The following is an 8,881-nucleotide window of genomic DNA, read 5'->3' as shown; positions in this document are numbered from 1 at the left end:
TTATTTCCTATGACAGAAGTGTCTGTCCATGGAACTGCTGGCAGGACCTTTTGAGTAAAGATGCTGTGCTTTGGGCACCTAGAAAGCACCTGTGTTTTCTTCTTCTCATGGGAAACTATTTTTATGTTATGACTGTTTATGTTGTTCTGGGCCCCTCAGCTCAGGAGGGACATTGAGGTGCTGGAGCAGGTCCAGAGCAGAGCAACGAGGCTGGGGAAGGGACTGGAGCACAAGTGCCATGAGGAGAGGCTGAGGGAGCTGGGGGTGTTCAGCCTGGAGAAGAGGAGGCTCAGGGGAGACCTTCTCACCCTCTGCAACTCCCTGACAGGAGGTTGGAGTCAGGGGGGGGTTGGTCTCTTCTCCCAGGCAACCAGCAGCAGGACAAGAGGGCACAGACTCAAGCTCTGCCAGGGGAGGGTTAGGTTGGATATTAGGAAGAGATTTTTTCCAGAGAGAGTGCTCAGGCATTGGAATGTGCTGCCCAGGGAGGTGGTGGATTCCCCATCCCTGGAGGTTTTCACGCTGAGACTGGATGTGGCACTTGGTGCCATGGTCTAGTCACCACTGTACGGTTGGACTCGATGATCTTTGAGGTCTCTTCCAACCAGGTTGATTCTATGATTCTGTGACTGAAAGTCCTTTTTATGTTTCTGTTGTTCATAATATCTGTAAGCTTATGACTTGCATTTGAGTATTTATTTTTGCAACTACTTTTTATGGTGCACTTAAGGCAAAAAAAACAGGCCAGTTCAGAACATACTTGTGGCTGTTAAGAGCCATTTTATGTGGTTCAATGAAGACACTTATCTAATTTATAAAGCCAAAATCATGTACATGCAAGTGCATCATATCTTCCCTGTGCAAAATGTGATATTGAGAGTCTATATCAGCTTTTGATGATGATTGGCAGGATATGATCATTTATTAGTAGTTCAGGGCTAATGGTTAAATTCAGTGCTGAAGCTTATGGCTGAACCTGAAATATAAAACCAGCTGATGCTCCAAAAGCAGGGTAGGCTGCAGTAAGAGGATGCTTCACCCATTGCAAACACAGTGCTGCTTCAGCATACTGACCAGGACATGTCATCTTGTGTCAACATGCAACATGGAAAGTCTGGTCCAAGGGAATAAGTAAAGCACCCCAAAAAAATTGGTTTTTTTGAACTGCTTTACATTCTTTTTAATTTAATGAACCTCTCATCACTTATCCTACTCTCTTTCAATAGAAGTACCATATTACTTTACTTATACTCTGTCTTTTCTTCTGTGAGAATACTATACAAATGAGAATTTATCTCCTCCTGGTTACTGCTGTGCCATTTTTATACTGTTTTCTCACCCTTTCTTTATGAAAACAGAGTTTGTTTGCTCCTTTCTTTTTTTTTTTACAAAATATTGAACAGAGAGCAGATGTTTTTTGTCATTTGTCTGCAATAATGCCAGACATTTTCCTAAGCTGATGAATGCATGATTAACCTTAAACTGATCCTACTTCTGTGTATCATTTTTCCTATATCCTGTTGTATTAAACTGCACCCTTCATTACCTGTGAAATATCATGTATCGTAGTTCATGTTAACCCATTCTGAATTTTGCATATCCTCAAGTTTGTGCAAAACAATTATTTCTATGATCATTGTGCTTTCTGCCACACAATATATCTACTAAAATCAGTCACTTGCCTCTAAGGAACCATGAATAGCTGCTGACCTCTCCAGCCCGGGAAATGTTGTTATATAGTGCAGCAAAACTTTTTCCTCACAAGAACATCCTTGTTATTTTAATGACAATTTAAGTTATCACAGTCTGACATGTTGTCAGGTAATTGACAGTTATGAAAACACTACTTAATTCCCCTAAAGTTGCATGTAGTTGTTTCTGCTGCTGCAAAGTCTGGGTTTGGGGGAGAAAACAGTCTCCCCTTGCTGAGGGGGTTGTTACCCCAAGTGGCAAATGCTCAACTGTGAGCAACAGATTTATTACCTGACATAATTAATGGCCTAGATAGTGACATTTCCCATATTATAGACAATCATGAATTATGAGCCCAGCTGCTAGCCTTCTCATTCACTGAAATCGGTTGATAAATATGTTTATTCGAGGTCAGCTTGGCCTCATCCATTAGAAATATTGTTTTTCTAAACATTACATTGATTTAATTTAACTCTAATCAATTTAAAATGGTTCTGACAATTAACAAAAGCTTCAAATATGACCTTAAAGTAATAGGATTCATTAGCTATGTTTAGGATTAAACTTATCCTAATAGGGCTATTTTTCTTCCGAGGGCATGTAGTAGGCCGACTGGTGGTCAGTCAAAATGAAATCAATTATTATAAATTATACAGTTTGGGTTGATTATGTCGTGCCTGCTAATTTGTATAAATAAGGACCTCAAACAATAGAAGCCCATTTATTAATAACTATCTGTAGCCCAACCTGTATCCCACTTTATGTTACAGCTGCAGGATCATCTGTTACCCATGAAGTATTATATTCTCTACTGCTAGGCATATATGCTAATTAAACCCATAATTAATTGTAACAGTTATAGTTAAAGTCAAAATGCTGACAGCCTTTTTGGCCTATTATTCATGGTAATCAACTGATTCAAAAGGCAACGTAATCAACAATTCCTGCACTAGCCAGGGGATCATAATACAATGGCAGCACCAGTGACAGCTGGCACCCACAGGTCTTTGGGTACAATAGGAAATATAAACCTCTAGAACTGAAATGCTTCAGTGTGAGCAGAGCCTTTTGTTTTTCTGAGGCAAAACACAAGCGTAAGTCGTATTTAAGGACTGAATCCCTAATGCAGTGGTTAACAGAAGTGCACAAGGGCTGTGCTCCAGAGAGCCTGCCTGGCCTTCCTGGGGTCTTGGCAGCACTTGGGGCTCAGCACCATCCTTTGGTGTCTTCTGGTTGTATCCCCTCACCTGTCTCTTCTCCACCTGCTGGGGGGATGGCTTAGATTAGGGATGAGAATTCTGGAGTGGTTTTTGAATATCAAGAACGGATTTTATTCACTCTGTTCCCATTGAACATGTGTCTTTTGGATGGTGGGCAGTGTCCAAAAGGCATGTGCCATCCCTGAGTGCATTATGTGCAGAAAGAGAGAAGAGCAGCGTGTCCATAGGACCTCCCATTGCCTACATACATCTGTCTGGATATCAGTGTTTGAACCTGTAGGAAATGCCTTTTATTTTGTTCCCAGACAGTGGTGGGTTCCATACCCACAGCAGCACTGAGAGGACAGGGTGGAGAGAGGAAGGAGGAGATGACAAACTGACTCTTGTCAGCAGAGCTCCACAAATACAAGTTAGGGTGTTTCCAGAGTGTCCTGAGCTCTTCAGCAGGTCACCAACAGTGGAAGAGGGAGGAAAAGCCAAGTTATTGGCCATTTTAGCAGCCACACTTTGCAGCCCAGATGAGGTGCAGTGACACATGAGCCATCTGAACCTGTTGCATGTCTCTGTGGGTTTCTCCTTGCTTTCCTCCTCAATTTAAAGACCATCTAGTTATCTGTCATTGCACAGGGCCTCAGATCACAATCTCAGTCACCTTCTGTGGTCAGGCATGTTCACAGCCCATAGCACCACTAAGCCAGCAATTTTATACATACACAGCTTCAGATGTGCTGCTGCTTAAACAAGGTTAGCCATAGCCTCATTACTAAGATTTACACTGTCAGTTACAGAGATGCCCATCCAATCCTATAACACAAAAATTTATGGGCATCCCAGAGAATATTTTATTGCTAGAGCTCATACACAATGTGTGCCCTTAGTGACACATTTTAAAATAAAATATATTGTACTAGTGATTTCTAATGCTTAAAATAAAATAAAATAATAATCAACTTTTAGCTACAGTTTCCCCCTAGTTATTGAGCTGAACTTAATGACTGGCTGAAAAGTATTTGTCAACACAACAGCTGGAGAGCAACACTTTCTTGTGGCTTTATGTCACAGCATATGCCAGCCACTCAGAACATGTGATAATTCAACTGGAGCTGGTACTACAATAGCAGATGGGTTGAAGCATTGTTATTCTCACTCTAGCTCCCAGCCCTTGAGGGATCACTAAATAAAATCAAAGCAGATGGACCATTACAAGCTCATTTGTGTTCACTACAAGCACCTCAACCTCCAGTTGTGATATACTGCACCTTTGTATAAAATGACATGTATGGTAACATGGCCTAATGAAAATAGCATCAGACTTGGCAAGTGAGGAATGAGGCTGGGAAATATGCACAGATCTATTTATCACTGGGTTCTTACCTTGTAGAAAGGGTTCATTCCCCCCCTCTTGTTTATCACTGTATTTCTCTCCATGTTCATCATTTAATTTCCCCACACTTGTCATAAGAACTAAAAGAGGTGGCCATTGGTTCTGCTATAGGAGCCCAGCAGGGTTTGCAGCCTCTGCAAAGACAGGATGACTGCAAATGACTGCAAACCCATTCCTACACACTGTTGATAAATATGTTAATCCAGGTGGCCCACATGTGTCAAGGCTTTGACCACCCACTGCCACCAGTATCTGCAGGGATCAGGACTCCTGTGTATGTTTCCCAGCCTGTTTTTGTGAGGAGGTCTTCCACAACTCTACTCTTCTGAGCTTATGGGCCACTTAGTGCATAAAATCATCTGCTCCACTAAATTGCAAAATTCTTGTCTGTGAGGTCGTAGTCAGCACCTCTGACTGTAGTGTCTCAGGGCACGGGAGGCAGTTGCTTCTAAAGGATGAAAGATATTAAAACTGCCAGTTTCCAGAGGGGAATACTTTGGGGTCTGCTGGCAAAGTTAGAGTTTGCACTGGAAAACTCTTCATGCCATCCTCAGCTGCCCAACATAAAGTCAAAGGCACATCTAATTCCTACTTAGAAAATGTTTTTTCAGCACCTTGTACAGCAATGCACCAACAATGTCACCTGAAGGTTTTTGTCCTACAGTCCCCACCTTGCCACTGTGCTCCAAGGAGCTACAGCAAGGTGAAGTATGGAGCTCTCACTGCTTTTCTGACCACTGTGCCCTCTTCTCATCCACATGGTGCACGTGCACACACACAGAGACATGCACACGCATGTGCACATAGTTACAACTCCCAAACTAAATTCATCTCAGATGTGAGCATTTTATAGCTGCATGTATCTTTTTTTTTCTGCCTGGTTTTAAACAGTTTCTGTGGACTACTGCAGAAACAGCTGCATTCAGTGCTAAATAGCATATACTGTGAACTTATTAACAGCTTTGGGAGTTTTGTTTTTTCCTGCCTAAGCAGGAAGAGGCTGGAGTAGGCAATATTGGGGGAGAGTTAGATGCTTTTGGTTTTTGTCTGCATGAAACTATGTGTGAGACTATGTACCTTTAGTAAAAGCTCCCTAGGCCACCTGACTGCCATAGGTCCCTTCATGCCAAGCTGCTGCTGAGGCTTTAAGGTGCCACATAGGTGCAACCATGGAAAGCCAAAGAAGTCAATTCATTAGGGCTGATAACAGTTGAACTTCTGTGACTGCAATATGCAAGTTGAAAAACTTGTCCAGCTTCTTTTGTGAAACAGCCTCCTGCTGAGTGTCTGAATTGTATAAAAATGATGAATGGCTCAGCTAATATTTCTCACCTGACACAGAAACTGCAGGGCAGCTGGACAGTCAAGGGCAGTGCCTCCAGGGAGCATACTGCACGTGGCTCCTGGCCACATCCTGGCCTGTTTGCTCTTCCTGAGCACTTTGTTAAGTGTAGCAGCTCATCCTCAACTATGAATTGGCAAAACTCTGTCAGAAGCATGTGCAGGTCAGGTCAGACATCAGCACTGCCTCTTATCTGCTGGCCAGCTTTCCTATCAGCCAAACTAATTTGCTAAGATAATTCTGTTTCCTGCCATCTATTACAATAAATCAGCCACTCTTGCTTCATTGAAGTCTCTGCCAGCTGCTGCCCTTGAAATTCTCAAACTGTATGGGGAGGAGGGACCTCTTACTTTTCTAAATACGTAAAAGTTTTAGGTAAACAGCTTGATATTCTGGGCAGTGTTGTATCTCCTCAGCCCCATGTTTAATGGTGTGCCAGAGTTAGCTCAGACTGGGGCAAAATCAAATGCATCAATGGTTCCTTTAAAACCAAATATTTTGGATAATGTGATCTCAGGTTACTGAAGGGAGCCAACTCCTCAGCAACAAGGCTGGGTTCATTCAGAGAGTCACTTGGCAGAAGGATGTTTAAAAATAATTGCATATCCCCTCCCTGTCTTTAAATATTCAGAGGAAAAGTCACAGAAGAACTGATAATCTAACAATAATAATGAGGCTGAAGAACAGTATTATAGTGTGAACCCATATATCCCTTGGTTTCATTTACATGTTTAGCAGCTGCTTCTTTCTCCATCATAGAAAGAGCATTACCTGAATTGTAAGAAGAGAGGGGAAGTCTGTTCACCTTTGGGCAACTAGCTCTGCATTTATTAATAGCTGTTGCCTATCTCATTATACATTTAATTGCTGCATGATAATTTATTTATTCATTGATTTATTGTAATAGATGAGTAGAAACAAAATTACCTTTGCAAATTACTTTGATGGGTGGAAAATTTGCATGGTTAAAAAAAAAAAAACCCAACATGCAGTGTGGAATGTGAGATGCTACCTAGTGAATAGCATCTTCACACTTGAGTGCTAGCATAGGCAAACTGCTCTGGTTAGAAAGGGAAGGTAAATCCAGCCAATTTATATGCTGTTAAAAAAAAAGAAATTATTATGTAACTTATATACAATTATCCTTACATTCCCAGATGTCTCTTTGCTTCATGGAACACGGAATCAGCTGACAAACTGAAGGATAACTAGGATGGAGAGACAACACTCCTTCAAAAATAGGAATTTAAAGGTAAGACATTTGCAGAGCATGTGGTGAAGCCAGGGCTGCCTTGCTGTCACCTACTGCTGCAGCAGCAAACTGGGAGTCTGTGGCATCACAAAGAGTCAGGCATAACCAGAGTTAGAAAATACACACATAGAATAAGTTCAGTTCTCACTTATTAATGCATATAGGGAACAGTTAGGCCCAGAAAAAACTCCAATTTTTTTCTTGAATTAATTGATAAGATAGATTAACGAATACCAATATCCACTATCTAATTTCTGTATACACAAGGCAATCAGCTGCAAAACTTGACCTTTAGGGCCACAAAATGCAGTGTTATTTTTGTTGTTGGTGAGACTGCACGTGGCACTTAGTGCCATGGGCTAGTAATGGTGGTAGAGTTGAACTCAATGATCTTTGAGGTCTCTTCCAACCAGGGTGATTCTGTGATTCAAACCACATAGTGCCTGCACCAGCTCCCAGTTGCTGAGCTGGCAGGAGCAGAACATGAGGGGAGGCCAAGAGAGAGGCAGTAAGGCTAAGGGAAGCTGCAGCCACAGGGTCAGCAGCCGTGGCTGGGCCTTGCCCTTTGGTTCAGCCGTGGCTGGACCTCTCCTTTGGTGAAGCATCTGAAAGGGTCTGACCTGTGCTGGGCTCTGTGTCGTTTTGCATGAAAGTTTTTGGTGTGAAAAATTACTCCCACATTCACATTATTTACAGTTTTCATCAGCTTCCACTAAGCACTGCAATTGCCCCCAAGATTTTCTTGGCGTTTTGGGTTTCCCAGTAGTAGCAGCTTCGGCCACTCAAAGTGTGATAATTTGGGGGCAGCTCTCCACGGTGGGAGCTGTGCCCTGTGCTGCTGGGCACAGAGCCATGGGCAGTGCTGGTGCCGTGGGACCTGGCACAGTTTCTGGCCCCAGGCTCTGGTCCTGCTGCCAGTGCAGCCCTGGGGCAGCTCCTGCTCAGCTCGCAGCACTTTGGGCATGAACTGCCCGCGGGCTGCAGCACGGGGGACTTACACCTCTGCCCTACGCTTGGTGTAGGCTTGAAATTTTTCAACCTGTGAAAGCTTTTGTCGCGGTTTAACCCCATCCAGCGGCCAAGAACCAGCAGCTGCTCACACTCCCTCCTCCCTCCTCTTCCCTCCTAACCCAGAGGAATGGGGAGGAAAGAAAATAAAGTAAAATATGTAGGTTGAGATAAGAACAGTTTAATAATAATAAAGAGCAGAATGAGGTAAAATGCTAATGGATAATAAAAAGAACAAAATCCGTGATGTACAATCTGATTGCTCAGCCCTGTCCTTCCCCCCATCTCGGCCCAGGCTGGGCATGATGTGTCATGGGGTGGAATATCCTGGGAGTTTAGGTCACCTGTCCTGGCTCTGCTCCCTCCCAGTTTCTTGTGTACTTCTCACTGGCAGAGCATAAGACACAAGAAAGAAAACGTCCTTGATTTAGGATCAACACAACTCAGCAGAAAGCAAAACATCAGTGTGCTACCAACAGTATCATCGCTGTGAATCCAAACACTGCACTACACTAGCTACTGAGAAAACTAACTCCATCCCGGCTGACCCAGCACAGTTTTACAGGCACTGGTTGTGTTCCCGGCGGGAGCAGCGCTGGGAGCAGCGCTGGGAGCATCCCTGATGCCGCGGGCAGAGCTCCCCGGGGCCGGCACTGCCCCCGCGCGGCCCCAGCCGAGCGCGATGCGATTCCCCAGGATCCCAGGGAGACAGGCAGCAGCTTCCAGAGCCAAAGGGAACCTGATTGCGAGTGGAAAGCAAACCGGAGCGTTACGGCTCTGCGGGAGTTGTATTCCCTAAGCTCAGGGGCCAAGAATGCCAATGGCATCGTGGGCTGGAGCAGAGCAGTGTGGTCAGCAGGGCCAGGAGGTGATTCTGCCCCTGGTGAGGTCACAGCTTGAATCCTGTGCTCAGCTCTGAGTCCCTCAGCTCAGGAGGGACATTGAGGGGCTGGAGCAGGTCCAGAGCAGAGCAACGAGGCTGG

This window comes from Acanthisitta chloris, unplaced genomic scaffold (genome assembly GCF_000695815.1).
Source record: "Acanthisitta chloris isolate BGI_N310 unplaced genomic scaffold, ASM69581v1 scaffold3603, whole genome shotgun sequence".
NCBI lineage: Eukaryota > Metazoa > Chordata > Aves > Passeriformes > Acanthisittidae > Acanthisitta > Acanthisitta chloris.
Note: the sequence above shows the minus strand (reverse complement) of the source record.